The 25,628-nt window shown below is 49.4% G+C and overlaps 1 pseudogene; it reads left to right on the forward strand.

Annotated features, from left to right (window-relative positions):
* Window positions 1–25,628, forward strand: part of LOC112530760 — an 851,315-nt pseudogene that overhangs the window by 78,447 nt on the left and 747,240 nt on the right.

A 25,628-nucleotide genomic window follows, 5' to 3' on the forward strand; every position in this document is an offset into this window, starting at 1 on the left:
GACTTTAATTTCATCATCTGTTCCTGCTAACCTTCCATGAGATCAGTCATTGGCACTCTGTGGATAGGTCTGTTTCCTCAGTATGTGCATACAGTGCCCGTGTTGCTCTTGTAGAATGGAATCCCTGCATGTGCGTGTAAGCGTATTAGTATTGCTTTATTCAGTCTAAAGTGCTGAGTTAGGAATGTCTGAATGCCTGTGATTCAGTTCCCTCTTAGATCTGTTTCCTCTATGAGTGTGTTTGGATTCGTACTGAAGATGAGGTTTAGATGCAGGAAAACACATTAACATCCCAGTTCCCCTGCTGTGTGTGCTAACAAGGCCGTGGTGACAGCTCTGCATAGGCTTCCTGCTGCCATGTTGCACATTCCTGTAGAAAAATCAGGGAATTTGGGAATGTTGAGGACTGCCATATTCACTCCTGGGGCAAGCTGTTGTGTAAGGCTTTGTCATGGACAGATGCAGAGGAGACAAGAGGGAGCTTAGTGCTGATACCTGGCAGACACGAAACAGACATAAGATTCTGGTATCACCCTCTGAGATTGGACATTTAAGTCAGGCAATACACAGTCAAATACATGTTTCTAAAAGCGAGACCAGTGGTCTTTCCCTGCAGATTGAAGTTTTCTCCTTTCAGTTTGTTTTCCATCCTCATTGTCAGGATTCTCTTTAGAAGTGGTGATGTGCAGAACAGTTGAAAATGTGTTTGTGTTGGGTATCTTCTGATAGTTTGCCACTCTTTTTTTTCCTGGAGTGAAGTCATGAATCCGTTTACCCCAGAGTAAGTAGTACTGCAGGTAATGCATTAAACTCTTTGGATCTGTTCAGCAGCTTATTAGTGTGACTTATCTGTGTTTGAGACTGCCGTTGTGCAGCCCCTATTGGTGCTGTCTTTCAAAGCAGGTGATCATCTGCAGGCTGCCTATCGGGAATGTCCTCTAAACCATGCCCAGAAATTGTATGGGAGAGTACTCACAAAGGGCTGGGCGAGAAGCAGGACAGGAACTATTTTAATGAGGAAGTACAGTTGATGAGGTTTTGATGTTTGTGCCATCATACAGTCTAACTTTCCTAGCAGCTCATGGAGTCAAAAGGAAGTGTCCTGCCAAACACTCCAGAGAAGTATGCAGTAGTCGTGGGCTTTGCGACTGCTTTCTGACTGGTGACTGCTAAGATCACGTACTGTGTCTGTGTGGGTGAACTACCTTGAGGTTAACAGTTACCTTGACATTAACCATTCTGTGTTGAGGGGGAGACCAGCCATGTTCTTACGCTGGGCTTAAGTCTTTTTAAATAGTCATTTTTACAGTGATAACAGGTAACTGAAGACAACTCTTGCTAACGAATAATACTGAGGTCAAGTACAAAAGAATCTTTTTGCTGCTATGGATCAAGGCTATCAACCTTACCTGCGTTGTGAGGCTGGTGACGTTTAATCTTATGTAGCGTATGTTAGCAAATTGTTAACCAATTGGAAGGGTAACATGCTCTTTATTTCCTTGGGGGGTGATGTGTTTATGTATGAGGGTACAGCTCATAGGCACATGTAAAATTAATCTACTTCAAAATATTATTTATCATCTGTAATTTTTTAGTGACTAATTGGCAGTAAGCTTGGAGAGAATAAATCCTGTTTTTTGAGTACTGAGATTGGATGGACATGGTATCTTTTGAGTTTAAAAAGGAAGGTTCTAACGCACCCTCAGCCATCAAATATGCATGTTATGTTTCTTCATTACTGCAGCTGCTCTCCAAGGTTCTCCTTTGGGATGGGACTGTACAGGAAGACACAGTCCGTGGTGTGGGACTGAGCAAGCTGCCGAATCGTTGCCTTCTTCTGAACCTCTTCAACACACCACCAGGGCCAGAAAACATAGAGAAGCGTAAAGAGGTGAAAGGTCTTATTTCCATGGAGACAGATGTAGTCTGAAGTGTAATTATTTAACATTTGAAGTTGTTTTTTTGTTTGTTTCTTTGTTTTTTAATGACCTTGGTGTATAAAAGAATTTCAAAGCAAGCATTGGTTCCCAGGCTTTAGGAATAACTGCTTAAAATGACGGTTTTGTTTTTTGAAGAGTAAACACTGCCAATAATAACTGAACTAGCCAAAAGGAGAAGTCTGTCAGAAGTGGTGTGACTTATTGTTATTGAAAGCCTTTTTTTTTTTCTTTCTATTTTTTCTTTCAGAATACTCTGGGTGAACAGGTGGTTGCATGCCTCCCAGAAAGGTGGTTCCAAAATCTTGGAAGTGGGTCAACTCTCCCCGAGTCAGTGAACTTCTGCCAGCATTTGGTTCAGTGAGCACGTATGCTTCACAGGAATAACCACAGGTAACAAACAACATGTTCTTTGGGATGCAGCACTTGCTCCTATTCTTTATGTTAGTATTTCTTTTAGGGACGTGGTTCAACGGGCATGGTGGTGATGGGTTGACAGTTGGACTAGATGATCTTTGTGTTTTTTTCCAACCTTAATGATTCTATGATTCTTAAATTCCTCAAGCCTCATGCATTTAACACTTTCAGTGATGTACTTCCAACATCTACGTACAACTAAAGATGCAATCCATAATGTAAAATAGATCGCTTTTGCAGTACTAGTTCAGGCTAGTTTGAGGCTCTAGATGTTGGGTGCAGTTAGTGGTCAGTGTAGCTCAAGGCACGTTTTAGCTTTATTGATTTTGAAGTCAGGTGTGAATGTGTTGCTATGTGAACTTGTTTTTGTAATAGTGATGAAACTGAAGAAGTTGTTCTCCTGTTGGTGAAAGTCAAGGCTCTGCGTATTGCTGAAGAGCTCATTGAAGAGTGCAAACGGGAACATCTTAAATCTGTGATCAGGAAATAAGGATTTCTTTGAAGCAGCAGTTCTTTTACTGAAACAAGCCTGATGCTCACTCTAAAAAAGTGGTAACGTTTAATGAGTGGACTGCCTGCAGTTGTTTTACTGTGAAATATTTTTTTTTTTTTTCCAAATGTCTTCTGATGCCATCTACTCCTAGATAGAATCACAATCATCAGTGTGAAGTGCAGGTGTTCTGAAATATATGACGAAGCTTCATTGCTTTGTTCTTTTGGGAAGGATGATGACTGCAGTAAGTGCCTGTAACGTTACCACTGCTGGTGAGCAGACAACTTCACAAGCTGTTTTCAGTACCACACCAAATCACTCTGACTCAGGAGTCACTGAACTCTAACTTATTGTCCACTTAATGAGATAGCTCTACCAAACTCACAGTGAGTTCTTCTTAGCTTTTTGATCCCGACACAGAAGCAGGAATTCTGTGTGCAGTGAGAAGTTTGATCTGTGAAGATCTACTGATGGTAAATGGCAGTTCAGGAAGGTAAGAAGTTGCACAGGAGAACGTCTTAACTACGCTTACTCTTCTCCAGAGTATGATTTGTAGTGGAGCTTTGTACTTGAGATACAGACTGGACTTTGTGCACAGACTTGGAGTTGTCACCCACCCTCATTTATCAGACGAGCAGAACAACAACTCCAGTTGCCTTCTAGTAATTGGCTCTCTAAGGACATTTACCTTTTGATTCCCTCTAAGACCCATTAAACCTCATTTCACCGTACCCATGTTGGATTTCTAATGTTGTGTAACTTCGTATATGTGCAGTAAATATTACTGCTGCAGAATAAAAAGGATGTTTTATTGTAGAAACAGCAGTGCGTCACAAATTCTGCTAAGTTTGCTATTGCCTGCTTCTCTAAAATGTTATGTATGGGTCTTCCATTTAACTCTTGGAGGCTCTTATTCCCTATGGTTTTTCTGTTGTTTTTTATTACAGAATATGTATTTTTGTAAACTATTTTAATTGTAAATTGCATTCATCAGTGTTATAGACAACAATGACTTTTAAAATAAAAGCAAAACCATTCTTTTGAAAAGTAAAGATGTCTTTGTGTTAATGAGACTTTTAACGCTTTCAAGTCTTGAACACGACAGGAATGTTATGTGAAGCATGGAAAAAAACTGTGGCACTGCTGGCGCTTCATTATCTGCAGGATTTAGGAGTTCTGTTGTAAGTAATTGTGCACTTCTACTTTCCTGAGTGCAAAGAAAATACAACTGATGGGTAATCAGCTGAAGCATGTGATCTCCGTGCTTGCTTTTGTCTCCTCTGCTTCCTTATTCATGTGGAAAGTTGCTCCCGAAGAAATTAGTCTCGTGCTGCTATGAAATTGGAATAGTTCCTGTCCCACTTTACCTCTGTAGAGGCTTCTTCCAGTGGCTGCAGACGTCACTTGTCATGACTGGTAAGCAGGGGAAGGCGATTTTTACTGGAGCTCAGAAGCCCCATCCCAGTTGAGTATCTTTGAGAACCTACTGTGCCACTTTGTGGTGAACCTTGCACCCATTCACACAATCTGACTGGAGTAACAGCTAATCTGGCTTCATTCTTGCAAGCTGGTTTCAAAACGTTGGTATTACTGCTCTGTTGTCAGGTTACTATTGGTGCTTTATCAGATGTCATTTCAAAAGTGCCTTTACAGGACAGCTAAGCAGCACTTACACTCAGATTGTCCAGCTGGGCTTCTGTACATCTGCTTCCCTGCCATAGCCCCCTTCTGAACCTTCTGAGTGAAGCATTTTCACAATTGGCCCCTGTCTACTTGGCAAAGGCAGAAGAAACAGTTATTTGGAAGTGACAACACAATAACTGCAAACCCCTTCTGTTAGTTGTGATTTAGAAGGGAAGGCAGAAGCAGGGCTGAACACACTGTAACACTGGTCAGAAAAGGGAATGTTTGTTTTCAGGAATGGACAGTTTAACATTCAGACAAGAACTGCTGAAATTTCACTGTCTTTTATTTGCATACAAAACTTGAAAGCTGACAAAATTGATAACTAACACAACCAAAAGCTGTTTAACAGCCTTCCCGGCCATTGTAGAATGGCCACTTGGAAGAGACTCACAAGGATCACAGGAGTTCAACCCCTGCCTCCACATAAAACCAACCCCTGCCTCCACATAAAACCAGCCACACTATGTCTGAGAGTGGTGTCCAAAGGCTCCTTGGACTCTGGCATATTTTGTGCATGGTCAACCTCTGGTGCAGAAGCTTTTCCACCCTGACCCTTCCCTGATGGAGTCCTCCATCTGGCTCTGAAATGGAGCCCTGCAGAAACCCCAGGTGACTGCTCACCATCCTGATATAATCCCGGTATCAGTCAGAAAGTTAACTAAATTATCGCCTACGTTCCCACTAAAAAATTAAACTCCTGCCTTGTTTACAGGAATTTCTTCATGGTCTAAATGAGACACAGATGAAAAAAACTCTTTTTTCATCACTTGATAGTAAAATATAGTAATTTTTTTCCTACTGTTTCTTACAAACAGCTGCAGAGAGCCTACAGGAGACACCACATTCAAGTGGTTATCTTGTGTTGGCAAAGCTTAAGGGGACTCTTAAAACTCTTTTCTGCTCCGATGAATTATACCGTGCCATAGAAATCTCCTTATGCTCTGGAGTTCAACTGTCTGGCAGCTAAGTTGAAGGCACGCTTCCTGACACAGTACTGGCCAGAGGGCCACTACCAACAGATTATTTGCATGGGGTCACTGTGTTTCAGACAGCATGGAGACTTGGCCTCAGAGCCAGGGAATGGCTTGAACACCTCCAGGGACAACAATTCCACCACCTGCCTGGGCATTCCGAGAGGACATTTTTCCTAGTATCCAACCTGAACCTCCCCTGGCACAACTGAAGGCCATCACCTCTTGTCCTCCTGCTGCTCCTTGGGAGGAGAAGCTGACTCCCACCCAGCCACAACCTCCTTTCAGGTAGTGGTGCAGAGAAATGAGGTTTCCTTTGAATCTCCTCCAGACTGAACAATCCCTGCTCCTTCAGACACTCCCGTAATATTGTGCCCCAGATCCTTCACCACTCTGTTGCCCTTCTCTGGACGCGATCCAGGGCCCCAGTGCCTCTCTTGTAGTGAGGGGCCCAAAACTGAGCACAGTACTGGACGTGCAGTTTCACCAGTGCTGAGAACAGCCGGCAGATCGCTTCACCAGTCCTTCTGACTGCACTATTTCTGACACAGGCCAGGATGCTGCTGGCATTCTTGGCCACCTGGGCACACTGCTGGGTACGTGCAGCCAACTGTTGACCAATACCCCCAGTGTGCACAGTATCACATCGTCACTCTCCTCTCAGAGGCAGCACCGCCACTGTAAACACTGTGCCACTTAAAGCAGTGCAGGTGGGTTTTGGAGACATGAAAAATACGTAGCACAAGAGGAATTCCATTTCACAAAATACGTGCACTCAGCTCCCAGCTGACCTCGAGATGTGAGGCAAAGGCAGAGGCAGGGCCCGTGTCTCTGTCACCTTCCGACACGCACTTTTCGAGTACCAATGCCTCAGAGCCCTGAGGAATCTGAGGGCGGCCCCCACCGCGGCCTACCCCTTCTACCTCCTCTCCTCTCTCTGCTTCTGCTTGTCAATAATGACGGGCTTCGGGGGAGGCTGGAATTCTGTGGGCTCTCTATCGCCGTTCATTGGACACATCGAGGAAGAAAACCACCCGGTGAAGACAAAACGCTCAGAAAAACACCGTTCTCAAAAGGCACCGTTCCCCACAGCCTCGCAGCTCAAACCCCCCGCAGGCGGCCGCCATAGTGACTACGAGTACTTCCGGTCCGCCGGCGCCAGAGCGCAGGGTGGCTACGGCAAGCTCGGAGGGCCAAAACTGCCCTCAGCGCGAAGCGGAGCTGTGTGTCGCTCTACTCCTAACCCCTTCTGAGCTCTGTTCATGATCTGATGGGTGTATTTGAAGTGGAGGGTATTTGACGCTGCTTAGAGAAACGAGGGACCTGTGCAAAAAAGGAGCGTGCTGCATGTTGTGGCGCAAGATGTTCTGGGAACTGCTGCTAACAATGCCCAGCAGGCTTCCTTTTTGCTGGGGAGAGGTTTAACAAGGATTTTTTATATGAAAAGAGTTCATCCTATATTTCCTTTCCACTGACCTTCCGTCGTACTGCTTGAGAAATTGCTATGTCTTGCTGTAGAGAATGCACATGCACCTGCACTTGTATCTGCACATAGAATCATCTAAACATCTCTGTACGTGTTTCTTTTTGGCACTGAGGTGGAGCTGTGTGGAACACAGACTTGGATGAATCTTCAGTCGGGTGCAGGGACGCGTAATGCTCATCTTAGATGTCACGCTGACAGCAGCAGTAGAGAGGCAAATGTCATAGGGTTTCATGTTTTTTTTTTTTTCCTTTTGTTTCAGTGATAACCATGGAAGCATAGAAGCGTTACCCAGACCAATTGAGCATTTGTCACCTGGGCTTTCTACCAATGACACAGGGCAGTGGAAGTCAGCATCAGAAGCATCTGTAACAGCCCTGCAAAAGACTGGTGAGAGTTACCCTGGCAGCCTCTTTTGGCAACCTCAGGTCTCTGCAAGCTGTTAAGCTGTGTCGTAAGTCCTCCCGTGGTGCTGACTCAGCTCTCCCTGTCTTTGGTGTAGGAGAGCTGGTCTTGAACTCCTTCCTGTTTCCTGCCTATCGTCTGCTCCCTGCTTTGCCCGTGGCCCAGTGAGCCTTTTACTACTCGCCCCCAGATTTGCACGTGTGGATAAGAGCATCTGCTTATGTGCGCTTCTTTTCTGCTTGTGGTGTCAGGCTGAGCGACACCTCCCAGCCGAGCTAGTGGTTAGCGAGACACGGAGTAGGTGGAGATGGAGTTCTCCGTGTCACTAAAGCATGAGCTTGATGGCTGTCGTGAGCCAAAGCAAGAGAGTTTGTGTGTTTGATTTCTGCGTTGGGCTGAGCGGGTAGAGCAGGGCAAGGGGGCTGATTTGGATGTGCTGCTTTCCCAATACAGTGCTGTTTGCGTGGCAGTGCTTCTGGCGTTGCAAATTGTGTCATATGTCAATGAATTCCTTGGAATCTGTTGAGTTGACTTGTGTAGGTTTCGTTCTCCTGTTGAACCCTTCCTGTCCACTTCTGTGCATAGCCATGGCCTTTGCTTCTTTCTTGCCTTTTTTTCCTGGTTGCGTTTGGCACTGTGCAAGCCGTGAATTGCCAGGGAAGAGCTGGAAGTGCTCTGGAGTTCTGGGGGACAAAGTGCCAAGAAGCAGCGTGCAGCTTCAAACCCGAAAGTTTGGAGAGATGAGGGATGCGCAGCGTGCTGCCTGGTGCAGGACATGATGCGCTCTGCAAGGCGCTTTCCATGAAGACCTCAGATCTGCGCTCAAACTGCATCCAAAGCAACCCAATGCCCCGTGCTTGTTGTACCCGGAGGTATCGGTGCCAGGAGTTGCTGCTGTGTTTGCCATGCCATTGTGTCAGCAGGGTGACGTTCATGGGGTCCAATGCCCTCTGTCATTCAAAGCATCCTTGCAAATGTTCATAGTGAGGGGCATGTTTCATTGACACCATAGGTTGTTTTCTGGAAAATGAAAGAGTGGGCTTGCGTACCTCCAGATGGTTTTCATTTCCTGCTGACCACAGTGCACGTCATGTCTGCTGCCATTGCCCCACGGCCCTGTTGTGGTTTAAGCCGGTGGGTGGCTCAGCACCACACAGTCCTTTGCTTACTGAACCCTTCCCGGTGGGATGGGGGAGAGAATTATGGGGGAAAAAAAAAGAAGGTGGAACTCATATGTTGAGAGAAATCTCTTTCCAAAGGTAGAGAAAAGGACAGAAGTAATGGATGCACACACACACACACACACACATATATATGAAAGTATGTAAGAAGTGATGTAGAAGCAGTGGCTCAGCACCTCCCAAGCAATGGGCAAGCAGAGGAAGAGAGTGAGATGAGCTCCCACCCCGTCCAAACCCCCTTCCACCTGATGTCATATGGTATGGAATATCCCTTTGGCCCGTTGACATCAGCTGTCCTCATTTGGTTTCCTCCCAGCTCCTTCTTGAGAGCTTTGCTGAGAACGGCCTTGGCTCTGTCCAGGTCTGCTTCTCAGAAACTATAAACACGAGAGTGTTCTCACTGTCGTAGCATCATAGCAGACACTGAAGAAAAATGGATCCCACCTGAGACTAAGACAGCCCCCCAGTGTCCGTGCAGCGAGCCGTGTGGGGCTGCAGGTCGTGCATTTCCCTGGCAGCATTGGCCAGGGGTGCTGGGGAGGTTTGCGTGCTCAGCTTGGGCATCGCGCTGCTGTGCCTGTCAACACAGCATGCTTCGTGCTCTCCAAGCAGCAGAACAGCGTTTCATCACCAAGGTGCCGTAATATTTACTGGAACCAGATGCATTTGTGTCTCTGAGGCTGGGTTTACCCTACGAGCTCTTCTCGAAGGAGCTGTTTTGATTCCTTTGCCCGTGTGCGAGACGCGCTTATCCCACTTGTGTTCTGTGCTTTGGTATTACTCTTGGTGGACAGAAGGAGCTGGTGGATTCAGCAGCAGTAGATTCTGTTGGTTTCCTCTGTGCTGCTTCATCCCTGGAGCTCGCTGCTGCACGGAAGAGTACAGGCGTGTTTATCCCAGGGCTGCTGTAAAGGGGAGCCCGGTTGGCGTAGCAGTGATCAGCAGCTAACGGGCTGTGCAGAGGAGGGCTCTGCAGAAGGAGCAGGAGTGCCTGCGTCCATCTGTATCCTCGGATACGTTCTGGCAGTGAGGCAGCAGCTGTGGCCACAGTGACTGAATGCAGACTTGGCAAGACCCCCAAGGCTTGGGGCTGCCACGTGGCGTTTCCTAGCCCTACCCTCCTTTATATGCCTGGCAAAGCACAGCCACCCTGCACCCAGGGCAAGCGTTTGTCTTAGTGTCGTGTTTCACGCTATCTTGTGAAGCTCAGGCACTGGGGGCAGCTTCCCCCCAAAGAAAAGGAGGAGGAAATGAGGTCGTCATGGAAGCCAAAAGGCAAAAATGCACTCGGGAAAGAAACTGGTGAAGCAGTCTAGTAGTAGTGCTGTGTTTCTCTTCCTTTATTTCCATCCAGGTGCAAGAGATGGCTGCTCTAAGCCGCCCTTGGGTGCAAAGAAGGACCCTAGTGTGGATTTGCCATAGGCCCAGCAAGAGGCTCAAGAGGACCAAGCGCCGGGTCCTGCACTTTGGTCCCGACAAGCCCATGCCAGCTTCTCCAGGATTTGGCTGAGATAGAATTCCAACCACGCACTGATTTCTCGAATGCTGGGGTGCCCTTTTGGAATCCTGTGGTCTTGTGACGTGGTCTTGCCTCCCCACCTTGTCCATCCATGGTGGAGCAGCCGGGTGGCCCTTAGTGATGTCATAAGCGGCTAGAATGAGGGGAGGAGCAGCGCGTGCTGCGTCCCTTCATTGGAGCGCTTGAGCTCGGCGTGAGTACGTGGCTTGTTGCACTTGTGCACTGATTGAGTCCCTTTGTCTTCATCCCGTCTTGCGCAGCGTCTTGTAGGTAAGCTGAGACGGTGTGGGATAGACGGGTGGGGTGCGAGGGCATGAGAAGTGCTGGCTGGCAGAGCTCCTAGGATCATATTGCTTAGCCTGGACTGTCAGAGGCCGTTTTCCCCCAGGCCATCCATTCCAAAGCCATCCATCAAGGTGGCATTTGTGCCACGGTTCTTCCCTGGTTCTTCCCTTTGCTCAATTGTACAAGCTCACTGACCTGCTCTTTCTCCCTCCCCTGCCCACCCTCCGCCTGCTCCCTTGGTGCAGCTTTTGCTCGCGGAAGATCAGAGCAAAGTGACAAGGAACGGCTGCGGGTTCGAGGATCTTCTTCTCCCTTGTTCTGATCTCTTGCCAGGTACGTGCCATGTTTTGTATTGCCACATGGTTCAGCAGCCCATGTTTAGTCACACCGTGTGTAGTAACACAGCCTCGTCCAGCTGAAATGCAGCTCTGATCACGTGTGGGTTTTTTCCACTTCCTCTCCAGCTCAACCCTCAGCAGGATGCTGCCTGTAGTGCTGGGAGCAGCTAGTGTGAAGGAAGGCAATCCCTTAGGCAAAGAGCCCTAGCCGCAGTTTGTGCAGAGCTGTACAACATGAGCCAGGGGCAGAAGCGTGCATGCTTTGGCTGTGTGAGTGTGCCCGACAGCTGTAGGGAGCACAGCGGGCATGCAGGCAGAGGAAATGCGTGGGCAAGGCTGCAGCAGGCGCTGGTGGTGAGGCTGCTGCTGGGAGCCGGGGGCTGGGGAGCAACTCCAGCCCCAGCAGTGACACTGGCCTGCTACTGCGCTCTCAGCGTGCTGCGGGCAAATGCATCTGCTGCTTTGTGCCAGAGTCCCCATCTGCTAGCAGAGGGACAGTGACTTGGTCCAGTGCTGCGTATTGCAACGGCTGTCCCGTTTGAATAGACTGCACACAGTTGTTGTTTCTAGAAGTAGTTCTGAAGAAGTCTCTTGATCCAGTGCTGTGTGAGCACAGGAAATGTGTTTCTTTTCTGTTGCAGCTTGTCGCGCCTGCTGTGATGGGCATCGCGAGCAGCGAGATCAGCCGTGGGCCTGACCGGGCGTTGACGGAGGTACAGTGTGAAGCTCTGCTTGGTCTCTGTTCCCTGCCTTGAGCCAGCAGTGTGAGCCACCGGTGTGCTCTCCTGCTTTTCAAGAGAGAGAGCATCCTTCCGGCTCTCTCGGTGTCCCTGAAGAGCTGCCTTAAAAGCTTCATTGCCTTGCTAGTGGCATCGAGATGGCACCCTGAAATCCTCCTTGTTTGTCCTCAGCTCCTCACCATGGTCTGTGCTCTCTGTTTCAGCCTGAGAACCAGGGGGAGCCTCTGCTGGTCCGTGAGGAGTCATCTCTTAATATTCCAGCTATTGCTGCTGGCCATGTTATTAAGAGATACATTGCCCAGGCAGCGGATGAGCTCTCCTTGGAGGTAAGCAGATAAAGAAGGCGTTCCTTGTTGTCACGGCCAGAAGAGTATACCGTGTGAATGCATCAGGAATATTCTCAGACACCTTCAGAATGCCTTGTGAGACGAAGCCCAGAAGATGCAGGTCCAGATAGGACTTGCACTGGGTTGGATGCAGGGAGGAGTTCAGCCATGTCTAAAAGATGGTTTCATATGGCATGCTTGCACTGTATTCTGTCTGGTGTGTAAGGCAGTGACTCTTGTACCTCCACGTTCAGCTTTCCCACGGGAAATGCCTGAAGAGCTGCCCCGGTGCAATTGCTCTCAAGCTGTGCACTCTTTGGCAGTGCAGAAGAAGGGTGCCATTTCAGCTGTGCTTTCCTTCCAGCTGTGCTGACGCTGGGATTGATGTTGCAATGTCTTGCAGGTGGGAGACCTGGTGTGCGTTCTTGATATGCCAGCAAAGGAGCAGAGCCCCTGGTGGAGAGGCAAGCATGGCTTTCAGGTAGGCACGAGCTTCAGACTCGTGGGCGCAACTGCAGTCAAGTGAGGAACGTCAGCTTTGAGCTGCTCGGCCTCCACAGGGTGGCTTCTGGACGTCAACAGCTTCCCTGTGTCGCTGTCAGAGGACTTTCCCTTTGGCTCTGGGCTTGGGTGGGAAACTGTCTCCTAATGTGACTTAGAAGCAAGAGCCTCTTGTGCTCAATAGGCAGTCAGGAGTTGAGCATCTCTGTCCTTTGTACAAGCACGGAGAACAGCCATCTTATGCTCCGTCAGTTGCTTTTGTAGGTCTTCTGGCTGCAAATGTTGAATGAGGGTTACTTTTCTGCAGGCCATTCTTTCTTGGTTGAACAGTTGAGGCCTGAGAAATGCTGCATTCAGTATTCCATCTCTCTTCTTGATCTTGTTCCAGGTTGGATTTTTCCCTGGTGAGTGCGTGGAGCTCATCAACGGAAAAATTCCTGAGGCCCTCATCAATTCAGCGCCAAAGCCAGGTACGGATGTTACATGTGATGGCGCGGGGAAATCAAATGGAGTCTTTTTCTGGGTGTGTTCTGTGTTGAATACCTCCTTTATCCATCCCACGTTCTCCTCTGTGTTGATGATCCTTCCTGCATCCCACGGGGCGTAGGGCTGCTGTTTTGTAGGCAGTGAGAATGAGGGCTTGGGCAAACGATAGGATCCTTGTAGAATGGCTTGGGATGGAAGGGACCTCAAGGATCATCAAGCTCCAACCCCCGTGCCTCAGGCAGGGCTGCCAACCTCCACTTTGAATGCCAGACTAGACCAGGCTGCCCAGGGCCCCATCCAACCTGGCCTTGGACTCCTCCAGGGACGGGGAAAATCTGTTGTTGTAGGTACTTGTTGGCAATGTTCTTCCCGCTTTTACGTGCTCTGTCGAATGTGTGATGCTCGGCCTGGTCCCACTGAGCCCAACCTGAAATGAACTGGTTTCTTCCTTTTGTTGTGCAGTGCCAAAGAAGCGTGGCAAGCTCCTCAGCTTCCTTCGTTCCTTCGTGAAGGCCCGCCCAGAGGAACCGAAGCAGCGGGAGATGGAGCTGGAGAAGGAGAAGGGAGGGGTGTTTGGCTGTGACCTGGGAGAGCATCTTCTCCACTCTGGCCGTGATGGTAAGGAACAGCCCATTCCTAAGAGCTTCCTCTCTCTGTTGGGCATGTAAAGATGAAAGAAAGGGAGATCATGTCTAGCAAGGGGCAGGTTGATAGCGGTGGAGAAGCGTGAGGTGGGAGTTATGGCTGAAAGGGAAGCTGAGGCTAATGCTCATAGGAGGCCGGCACACTTGTATTTGCTTAAAGCCAAAGGTGTAAGCCAATCCCACGCTAGCCTGAAAACCAAGGAAGCCTTTTGGCCCAAGAGAGTGTAGTGCGTCAGTTTCCTAGCTCTTCTGGACATGAGGTCTCACGCCTCCATTGCGGTGGGAGCTGTGATGGGACTTGTGGCAGTGTCTCTGGCTTCTCCAGAATTACTTTCTGCAGGCTGCTTGGCAGGTCCTGGCATTTCTTGAAAGCCAAGAACACGTCTGTGTCCAGATTTGTCCCTTTCTCCTGCCTGTCTGCGCCGTCTGCGACAGCCTTTTTTCTCCTCTACGGAGGAGGCAAGCAGTAGCGCGGCTGGGCTTAGTGGATGGCATGTGACAGGGGCAGCGGCTGAAGCAGGACTTGAATCAGGAGCTCAGCTAAGCGCTGGCCCTTGTTCTGTAGTCCCCCAGGTCATGCAGAGCTGCGCTGAGTTCATTGAGCAGCACGGCGTGGTGCAGGGGATCTACCGCCTGTCCGGCGTGGCGTCCAAGATCCAGAAGCTGCGGTAAGAGTGCTTCTGGACTGTATGTTGTCTTGCTTTGGAGTTGTTTTCCTCTTTCTCCAAGCCCTCTGTTTTTGTGTCCTTCTCTCCAGCCATGACTTTGAGTCGGAGCAGATTCCGGAGCTCACCGTCCGGGACATTCACAGCGTGAGCTCCCTGTGCAAGATGTACTTCAGGGAGCTCCCGAGCCCTCTGCTGCCCGAGCAGCTGCATGGCAAGTTCTCGGTAAGCACAAGGCAATGGCCTTCATGTCCCTCTTCGTGGCCTTTCCCATCCACACACACGCCTGCGCACCTTTTTTTGGTCTTTTTTCTGTTGAAGTTGGGGTTTTGATGGACATCCAGTGGGTGTCTGTGTACAACAAGCAGCTCCTGCTTCCTGCACACCGCGTGCACCGTAACACCTGGTGTGTGCATCCTGCCATTGGAAATGTGGGAGATGGGAACAGCAGTGCCCTCTGCAGCTTTGAGGCCCTTTTTCTGTTAGCCCCATACGCTTGACTCGCATGACGTGTGTCTCAATCCCTTTCTGCTTTCTTCCAGGATGCTGTTTGTGCCGGTACAGATGAGGAGCGGTTGGTCAGAATGCAGGAGGTCATCCAGCAGCTGCCGGCGCCTCACTACAGGTCAGAAAACTGCTGCCCTCAGTCTGGGGAGCTCCGCCCTGCTGCATTTCAGAGGGCGATGATGCGATGGCAGGGTTTGTGTCACGCTGGCAACGTGATGCCTGTGTGTGTTGAAGTGGTGGATGGCTGCGTGGGGTGAATGGATTGGGTCAGCTCCTGGGCACGGGGGCACGGCTGGTGCAGCTGATGTCTGCAGCTGTGCTGTGCTGGGGCTTGCTGCTGCAGCGTGGCACTTGGGAAAGCTTGATCTACTTGCTAGTAGCAAGAACAATGAGGTTTGTTTGGTGAATGTGAGCCCGGCGTGCTCAGTGGTGCTGAAGGTTTGGCTCTTGCTTTCCAGGACGCTGGAGTACCTGATGAGACACTTGGCTTGTCTCGCTGGGAGCTGCTCCGTCACAAACATGCCTGCTAAGAACTTAGCGATTGTGTGGGCTCCCAATCTCTTCAGGTAAACTTCTTTTTCCGTCTCAGCACAAGGCTTAGATCTGTTCTCCCCACGGGCACAGTTTCTAGAGGAGGACAATTTGTGCTCTCTTGGTTTTGTCAGATGGGGCTGGTGTGTCCTTGATCATCCAGGAGAATTTCTTCAGTGGCATCAGTGCTTGCCCACTGCGGAAGTCTCCAGAGCCCAACTGGACAGCCTTTGGCTGCCCAAATGCCCAAACGTGGGGAAACGATCTCGGGTCAATGACTTCTCCAATCTGCCTTTTCTACAGATCCCAGCAGAACGAGGCTGCCTGCGCCAGCGGAAGAGCTGCCTGCGAGGAACTGCAGAGGCAGTCGGATGTGGTGGAATTCCTGATCAACCACACCGACGTCCTCTTCTGCTCCAGCTCCACATCAGGCGTCGGAGATGGAGCAGGTGAGCGTCTTCCTGCATGAGCTTTGTCTTGATGAGACACCTTGATCAAATGCAGGCCTTCTCCAATATTGTTGATCTACGCTTTGGTATCAGGGGGCCAGCAGACTTGTGGGCTTAGATGAGAATATGGCATCCTCTGTGGCTGGATGCTGAGGATGTCCAAGCCCAAAGTTGAGCATGAGAAAACCGTCCCTGTCATGGTGATGTTTTGCGTGCAGGTGAAGCTTGATGGAAGGGTTTTGACCTCCTCTTTTTCCAGTGGTTCGGATAAGCAAGGCTGAGAGATGTGCAGCACTTCCTCCAGAACTGTGATGGCTGTGCTGCTGCTTTCTGATCCTCCCTCTTAGCTGTGGTCTTCCCTTCCAGGGCGCAATTCTCCATCAAGGCCCAAGTCTGTGCAGGTGTCTTCTCCTGCCACCAAGCTGCTCACCCTGGAGGAGGCACAGGCACAGAGGGGAGGCCACAGCAGCTCTGCCGCTGTGACAGAGAACAGGGACATGGACGTGGAAGAAGGCCCCGCAGCTGCATGGGGGAAATTCCACACAATCATTGACTTTCCATCTGAAAGGTAAAGAGGACTTTCTTTTCCAGCAGCTTCCTATCAGACTTGCTTGGGTGGGCTTTTGTGGGTTTTTCTCCACTATTGCAAGCGGAGTGCAATGGTGCGTGTGGTGGTGTACTGAATGTCCCCTCCCTTTGGACTCTGAGGTTCAACTAAGAGGCATGCTCTGCATCTGGGTTGGCATGGCTGAGGGGAATGTAGCCAGCAAGACTCCAGGGCTGAGCTCTAGGAATGGAACCTCAACTGTGTGAATCAGAGCGAGCTTCAAAGTTGTGTTTCAGCAGGAACCAGGCAGTGCTAGGAACAAGCAAGTGTGGGCAAGAGCTCGGGGCAGCTCTTCCCTCACCCTGCACCATGCACGACTCACACCGCTCCCTCTTTTCTCCCTCCAGACCAAGTCCACCCAGCAGGGTGAAGGAATCCCCAGCATGCAGTTGGTGTTCCTGTTTCAAGCCCAGAAAACCATCCTCTGTGGCCAAACACCAACTGCAGCGCGATGCCAGGGAGCCCTCGGAAACAGAGGTGGTGGTCCTGGCAGGTAAGGGTGCACATCCAGCTGTCAAAACCCTGCTTGTCAGCGCCATCGAATTCATGCTTGCAATGGGCTTGTTCCTCCTGCTAGCGTTCAAGCCCGTGCCTACCATCTTCGGTTCAGCCCTGTCTTTCTTTCCCAAATCTGGTGTCTCTGGTGAAGTCAAGATGTGGACCTGCCGGAGCACACCCCTCTCGTGCCTTTCCCCGAGTAGTTTTGGAAAGAGACGGGAGATGGGCACCACTGCAGTATGTCTCAGAATGATTCCTTCTGACACTTACGATGGAAGGAAGAGTACCTTTGTGCCTCCGTGTTGCCTCTGTATCAGCAGGCACACATTTAAAAGAAAGACAAACAACAAAAGCGCAACAGTTCCTTTCGAGACAGTGCTCCTACTGTTGCTATTGTCCTCTTGGCTTTGTCCTGCTGCCACTGCAGAAGCAAATCTCAAGAACCACTCTCATCATTCAGCTTGTGCAAGTTTGCCACTAACTGTTTGCCTGTGTATCTACTCCTTCCTAGGTGAACCGAGCCCTCGTCCACGCAGAAGAGCCAGAGCGTATAGCGATGGTTCGCTGTGTGCTTCCATGTATGGAGAGCTGCTAGGAAGCATGAATCACTGCAGCTCGGATGACAGCCTGCCATATAACATCAGTGAGGGAATGAAAGTGACCATCCAAGTGGAAGCCCTCATCTCTCCCGGCGGTGCAGAAGACGCTGACCTGAGCCTGCCAGAAACAACAGTCACCGAGCTGGACTGTGATGGGGCACCATTGCAGTGCAGCCCAGCCCAAGCACAGCCCGAGTGCCCCGACAGCAGCAGCTCCATGCAGGAGCAGGTCAGCGTCAGCCAGGAGGAGCCGAGCCTGGTGGAGGGGGCCGTAGAATCAGAGCTCCAGTCCCAGGCACCGGGCAGCAGCACGAGCTCTGAGCCCCTCTCTCCTTCACCAGAGAGGATGAGTCCCATGTGTCCACCAGACCTCTCACCAAAAGGCCCTCCTGGCTGTTAAGGAATAAAAGCACGCTGGTGCTGGATCAACGCCTTGACTGCCTTCTGAGTCTTCATTCCCAGGGATTGGGATGGATGCAAGCAACAGCAAGGCAGCTCATGTTGCAAGGCTATGGCTGTGGGCTGTGCGTGCAGCAGAGCTGCGGGTTTGTTCCCATTTTGTCTGGCTGTGGGATGCCTGCAGCGAGAGCTGTGCTCCCGTAGTGTATGGTAGCAAAGAATCTCCAGCATCCGGGATGCTGCTGATGATCATGCCCAGCTTCCGTGCTATGGCTGTGGCTTTGTGATGCTTTTGAGTGAGGGCTTTTGGATGCTCCTGGATGCCTCGGCTGGTCCCCGCCAGCTCTGTCCTCTCTCCCGCCGTGTCCATTCGTGGCTCCCAGCTACGAGCTGGCCCTGCAGAGCATCTGCAGCCCTGTCAGCATCAGCATCCAGCAGCGGCAGGAGGAGCTCCCCCTGACCAACGCCAGGCAGTACTGCTCGGTCTGCAGGTTAGCTGCCATTTACCTCTGGGTGTCTCTTGCAGAAGACTCATACAGCAGAGCGTTTTCCTCATCTGCAGCACGCAAATGCTACAAAAGTAGAAACAACCCGGGAAGCTGTGGGTTTGGGAGTCTGCATGGACATGCACTGTCTGTGTTTTCTGGTGCTCTGCCATCCTTTTTGTCCTTCTCCTTGCTTGTCCATATGCTGCTGAGGATTGGAAAGCTGCATGTCCCATAATTTCCCCGAACCCAACTTAGGTGACTGGTGTCCTGAACAGGTAAGGACCGTGTAAATATACAAATCTTTCCCATTGCACAGCCTGGCAGTGCTGCCAGACTTTGTTATGGCTCTTTAGGGCACCTTGCAGGCTGTGTGACATTTTCCTCTCACCTTTCCCTTTCTTTCCCCGAGGTTTTGCCTTGCTTTGCCCTTTTATTCCTGCTACCTTCCTCTGTGTTGCTCAGGTGTTGCAGTTCCTTTGTGAATATCAAATCCTGAAGCACTGCCGCTCCGCAAGAGAGCCGTCCTGTCAGGTTGCATTGCTTCACTTGTGAAGGCCCAGGGCATTTTTCTGGGGCCCTCAAGCATAGAAGCGAATGGCAGCGGGAGGCCTGAGTGGCTGGGATGTAGCCTAAATATTAATCTTGACTGCTATGGTGACCTAAAGGCCTGCAAGTGAAGAACGATCCTGGGATGGAACAAAGTATCCTGACAGTTTTGAGACAGCTTGTAGTTGTGGCTGTAGCCACAAGTGTTTTGTTTCGTAGAGGGAGCTCATGTGGGTTGTAGGTCTTGTTCTTGCGAAGACTTGTTCTGCAACAGGTGTTCCACTTGGGCTCCGTAGCACGTGCTGGCCATGCGGGTACAGCATGCAATGGAACAAACCCTGCAGGCCCTGGGGAGAGGCAAAGCAGGAGAGTGGCTGCCCCACGGTGGGGATGAAAGGCAGAGTGCCCTTTGAAGCAGGGGATGCCCTGCTGGCTCTGCCGATCGCATCCACTGCTGGCACGTTCCTTCTTCCTCCTTTCTGGCAGTTTGCTGTCGAGCAGATTGAGGTGGAAGTCAAAGACTCAAATCCAATGTTGCGAAGCCACTGCAGATGCCAAATCCCTGCACGGGAGACCTGGCCGTGTGCAGGAGTTACTTCAGGATGAGGAGCTGCTATTGGTCTTCAAGCAGGTAGGAGTTTGTTATCCACACATAATACTGTATGTATTTGTTGTTGTTGTTGTTTTAAAATCAGTGCCAGTATGCAGTCTGATCCGATGTGTTTGAAAAGTGTGGTGTAAGGATTGTCAGCTGAGAACAGCAGCAGAACATGGGGCTGTTGCAGGGGGAAGGCGTGGGGAAGGAAGCGGGGAAAGGAAAGGGAAAGCCTGGAAAAGGAATGGGGAAGGCACGGGGTGAAGGAAGGGGGCAAGACACAGGGGAATGAAGGGGAAAGGACAGAATACCTGTAGAGCAGCCTAAAAAGCAGTAACAAGCTCTGGGAGGACCGTAGAGTGCCAGATTCTGTGCTGGGTGTTTATCTGTGTGTGTACGTTGTCACTGTTTGTGCCTGGCTGCACTGCTCCAGCCCAGAGCCCGCTGCCTGCAGCTGCATCTTTGCTTCCTTCCCTCCTGCCCAGAGCCCCACGGGTGCTCCCACAACTCCCTTCCCACCCCCAGAATGCCAGAGGAGACACCTGGCAGTGGGATGGAGGAATCCCAGCAGCCCGTTTTCCTTCTGCCTGCAGCTCTCTCCTCCTCTGCCACACAGGGCTCCAGACTGTCCAATGGGAAAGACGTGGGGGAAAGGGAGTGCTGGCAGGAGCGACTGCTGCGGCTGACTGGGGAGGGTCTGCATCCCACGTGCCCTCCTGTGCTCTCTCTCCAGCTGCAGGAGGGCCAGAGAAGGGCAGATGAAAAGCTGCAGCTGAGCCTGATGGACCTGCACAGCTCTCGGGCTGTCTTCCAGAGGTAGCTGTGATTTACATTAGGTAGCTGTGAAATACATTAAAGCACGAAGAAGACAGAGGCTGAGTGAACACCAATATGGCGCTCTGCTTTCTGCCAACGTGCTTTAATTTTGTTGTCGTTAAATGTACTGGGCAGTTACATTTTGGCATGTGGATATTTAAAAACAGTGCAGCAGATGCTGGCAAAAAGTAATTTTTTTATCTTTTGTTTTTTATTATTATTATTATTTTCTTTTTGTAAAGCTCTTAGCACGGCTTTCCTGAGTTTGGAGGAGTTTCCCTCTGTTTTCTTCGTCTTCACCCCCACCGCCCCCCCCTTCTCATTCCGTGTTCTTCCCCCGTCATCGCGACAGAGCACTGACCGCCAGCGATTGCGCCGCGGGCCGCATCGATCCCGTCGAGGTTCTTTCCGCGGTCTCTGCCGCCACCTCGTGGCCAATGCGCGGAACTGCCGCTGTCCGCTGCTCAGTCCTGCAGGCGGCACAACGCGTGCGCGTAGGAATGCGGAAGGGGCTTCGTAACCGCTCTGTGCAGCTCATCCGCCGCTCTCTATTGTCATTAGTCCTCCAGGTCACAGCGAGCATGCGCCCGACGACTCCAAACCAGCAACTGTTGCTCCTAAGCGCTACGCGTGCGGGCGAGCTGCCGGTTCTCGGACCGCCGGCTCAGCGATCTCCTCCTTCTAAACCAGGCTGCCCCTCATGTATTTCCGCCGTTCGATGCAGAGCGACGGCAACGTCCGCGCAGCGCTTCGGCGCGCGTTATATGGCTGTATGCTGCCGTCTTTGTCACTGTGTCACTCAGAGGCGTTCTGTCCATCCGGGCGATGAGGAATTTCTTAAAATCCAAAAAGCACCCTTCGGTGAAGTGACATTTAGGACTCAGAAGAAGGAAATCCCGCTGTTTGCAGAGAGAGGAGTTGACGAAAGCCACAGTCAGCACTTGCTAAGTTAAAACACAGCAGCATTTCGTTCCGTGACAATGCAATAAGCAGTCCCTCACCGTTACTGTGCTAAACCCAAACAAACAACAGCTCCTTCCAACGTGCGGTTTACAAAGCCGAGCTGTGACCTACCGGGGTACGGCTCAGATGGCGTCTGGGAGCTCTTATGCAGCTTCTGTACGTATGAAGGTGGTCTGTCAGAAGGACGTATTTGTTCAGCACTGACGCAGGTGCTCAATTGCATGACAAGATGTGGCTTGTAAGTGCCTTTATTGAAAAGCACGAAGGTGTGGCATGTTTTGGTAAGGTCAGGTGGAGGTAGATTTGTGACGAGCCATTGCTTCCTTGTAGTCCAAATAGCTGCTGGTAACCAGGTACACTGTGCATCAGTTTCCAGCTGCTGAAACTGAGTCTTAATAATGAATAATGAGTCTTCCTTTTTTTCTCTTACAGCAGAAAGACCTCAGCTGAAGCCTGAGACTGCAACACGGAGGGTGCTCAAGAAACAAAAGAAGGGAGTTATTCTTCACTGAGTGAGGGCTACAACAGCACAGACTCTGAGAATGAATCCAACGCATCCCAGAGGAGGAAGGAGTTATCACCAGGCCAGGTTCCTGGGCGTTTTTAAGCATGTTGTTTGTGCTGAGCCAGGGCTGTCTTGAAGGAGTAGTGATGGTTGCTTGGTATTTTTGATGGCAGGTGTTTGTCATAATTCTGTATTAGTTTCAGGAGGTAGATTAGAAATTATAACCACTGATAGTGGAAGGAATGCAGAAGCAGCAAACAAAATTGTTTAGTGATTCATAATTCACTTTGAGGTTAACATTAGCTTTATCTACTGTTTTGTTAGTAAAGTTTGGATTCCTTTGTAAACTCGATTGGTGTAGCAGTCTTGATCTTTGAATGAGCTGGAAAAACGGCAGGATGTTGATTTATTTGAAAGGAAAAGGTCTGTTTCCAGGTTAAGAGCTATTCTTTAAGGATCTCTTTCCATTTGTTGATATTCAGTAACTTGGTAAGCTTATAAGACAGACATTGTGTTTTCAGTTCAGAATTGCGCAGTGTTCCTGAACTGTGGTGGTTATTGACACTCGGAGTGATAGAGTGCTGCTTTCAGTCTTTGGCTTAGATGTTGTTTCCCTTGCGTGCAGGCTGTGTCCCCAGTGCAGGCTGTATTGCGGCTGCTCGGAGGAGACGTCACCTCGCCAGGACCCGAGCTGATTATCTTCCCTTGGATGCTTCAAATGATTGTCAGCATTCTCGGAGAAGAGAAGGCGGTGATTCAGAGGATGAGGACGAGCCTGATAGGAATCATCTCCATTTTGTTCCTAAAAAGAGAACTCTTAGGCGTAGGATGGCTGAACGCGTGGGTGAGTTGGTGCCTTTTCTCCCAGAGAGAGGCTGTGTCTTTTACTGATGGATGTCCGGAAGAATGTGAGACTTGCCCAGTGAAGAGTGCAGTGCAAAGCTGTGCTCTTGGTCTTGACAAAAGACCATAATGCTTGGTGGTCCATTGAGGTTTACTGTGGGATGTTCCTGCTCTCCACACACTGACATTACGACTGTTATGGGAAAGAGGGTAAAAACAAACCAACAAACAAAAAGCAACCAACCAGAGCCAGCCAGCCCTTTGGAAGTAAGCAGACTTACTGCATGCCAAGCGTATGTGGCTTTTCGGTTGCTCCTTAACTTCACATCCAGTATAACTGGTGTTCTTAGGTCCTCATACTCCATTTGTGTCTGGAGACCCCTCTGTTTTTGCTGTGCAGAAGATTGCAGAAGTTTTTAGCAGCAGACCTCGGTCATGGACTCGACTACTCCAAGTCACTGTGTTCGGGCTAGATTTTGCCCTACAGACTCCTGCTGTTTTAGAATGCAGAATGTCATTTAATTTCTGTGTTGATGTGGTTGGAGATACGGTTTAAGTTATAATTGCAGTCAAGCCAAGTTGTCAGAAGTGAAACTTCTATCTTCATCTTCATTGTTTGGCTGTAGCTTATTTCTGCTTTTCATATTTAAAACTGTACTACTTGTGAGGTTTTCAGCTGTCGGCATTGAACCGTTACATATTGCGGGAAGCCATTGATGTCTTCAGACTGAGAGGAGGGCTGCTTTACCCTAAATTACAGATTGCTTTGTATTGATGGATGTGAATGGTGTATGCATTTTGCACCATTACTACACAGCTTTTTGTATATACGCTTTCCCTTTTGTGGTGTACAGAAATTACCCAATCTGATCATTCCAATGTACATCTTTTTGTCATATGCTTTATGCATTCAGCATGGTATGTTTTGTTGACCTCTAAAGCTGCAGAGGCAAAACTTACATCAATTGTGTACAAACTTATATTTAATTTGCATAAACTATGTGTTGAAAGTGTTGCAGTTCTCTTAGGAAACTTACAGCGATGCTTCCCTGTGTAAATCTCAACCAGCTAAACCCACATTTGGTCCCTGTGTTTCCCTTACCAGCTGTGAACTTGGAAACTATAAAAAAGCAACTGGCTGAAAGGTAAGTACTGCTTTTAGTGTTAATTGCTGAGGTGTTCATTCTGTCACAGCTGATGACAGCTTTGGAGTCTTATTCCTTCTTGCGAATATTGAAGGATTTTGGGGTTAGTTGTGTATTGTGCTTGTTGTAATGTTTAGCACAGCGTTACAGATTTTAACTTTACCTGGCAATGCTTTGTTGCAGGGGAGCGTTTGGACTTCTCAAGCATTTTATCACTTGTAAGAATCTGCTGCTTTATTCTATGTGCTGCTGGTTCTGAAAGGAGCGTAGGCACAGTGTTATGTTTGCCAAGGAAGGAGAACTTCACTCAGGGCAGGTGGGGCTGTCAGTCCTTTTGTCGTGGCTCTTCAGCCTGTTCAGACAAGGCAGTGGGCAGCTGAGATGTCCTGGGTGGAGATGGGAACTTGCAAGGTAGCGTGTGAGAAGGACAGGTGGGGTCAGGCATCTGCAGCTACCGAGATAGCCATCCCCATCACCTCTCAGTGCTCACGCAGCCAGAAGCAGCTGTACTGATAAGTTCAGACAAGTACCATCGTGCAGCTGAAACACAAACATCTGCCGTTAACTTGTGTGAACCTCTGTGTATGCATACTCTTTTGTACAGACTGCTGCTGGCCTGCTTGTGTTCAAAGAATTTCCACTGAAGTGGACTAAATATTTCTGTGGAACTGTATGCTTTTTTTTTTTTTTTTTTGGCCTTCATCACCTGAAAGATATGAATGAAATGATGTGGGGAGTTCAAGTACAATCAAATGTGAAGGACTATGAAGAGTGGGAGACCTATTTGGAAAGTAACAAGAAGGGGAGGGAGAACACGTCTGGTAGTAATAGCTTGGTGATGTTAAGTTGGTATAAATTAAGTGGGACGCACTGATGTGTGCTGTATTCCTACCCACATCAACTTGGGTAGAATCTGTTCAGTGTAACGTCGCTACACTTGCCATATTATGCTCTTTAGGAGCGTGCTGTGTAGAGGAATATGGGTAAAATGTCAGTGGGGGTACTTTCAGAACTACCACTACGTCAGTGACATTTGATGTTTTCCAAAGCATGAATCTTGTCCACACACAGTGCTTCTGTAAATGTTGGTATGGGTAAGTCTTGCAGTTCTTCTTTGCTCCAATGCAGGTGCTATTATTAGGAAGGATTTTGTGCTTTGTTTTAAGGACATAAACACTTTGTTTATGTTTGTTTAATACATAACTGAGCTAGAATCTGCTGTACATGCACTTATTCAGCAACGAGTCATGTCGGTACTGAAGCGAAGGCAAGATGAGCTGGAAACGGAATCTACTTATATGCAGCATCCTGACAAGTTAGTATGAAGTTACCAGTTACTTTCTTACCTGAAATCTCATTCTTTAAGTAGAAACACAGAGTTAATTCTTGGATTATATTTTATTTTCATGTGTAATGTTTTCTCCCTCCCTGCTGTCAGTGGGCATACTGTACTAGATGTCCTAGTTGAAATCCTTACCGAAGTAGGACGCGTAGTATCACTTCTCCGTGGTAGAATAGTGAATATAGCATGACCAAATGCTCGGTCAGTTTTGAATTCCTGATCTCAGTGGCTGTCTATCAGTACTTGAAAGGAGAAACTGAGTCAGTTTTCCAGTAGATATTAGGTTGTTTGGGACGCAGGCACTGTAGAACAGGAGGACAAGGAAGGATTGACTGATAACTGGCAGCAGCTTGAGAAGAGTGAGCTCGGGGATGTAGCCCTTTCTGGTTCTAACTGGTGTGCAGGTGGGGTGGGTGCAAAGCATGCAGACTCTGAGTGTGTGTGCACTCTGGGAAGCACAGCTGGAAGCGTCACCAGGAAGGGCAGAGAGGAAGGGTGGATCTGGGGTCCCTCCCTGTGCTCACTCAGGTGCTCACCTCCCGGTTCAGGCTGTGACCTGGCAATCCCCCTGCACGAGGGAGCAGCCACAGCTGTCCTACAGTTCACTGATAATACTGACTGTGCTTTACACTGGACACTGTGAATTTTTCATCAGGAGGTTTTACTTACTTTGGTTAGTCTCCAAATGAAGAGCAGAAGCAGAGTCAGTGTTCTGCAT

This window comes from Gallus gallus, chromosome Z, assembly GCF_016699485.2.
Source record: "Gallus gallus isolate bGalGal1 chromosome Z, bGalGal1.mat.broiler.GRCg7b, whole genome shotgun sequence".
NCBI classification, from domain to species: Eukaryota; Metazoa; Chordata; class Aves; order Galliformes; family Phasianidae; genus Gallus; species Gallus gallus.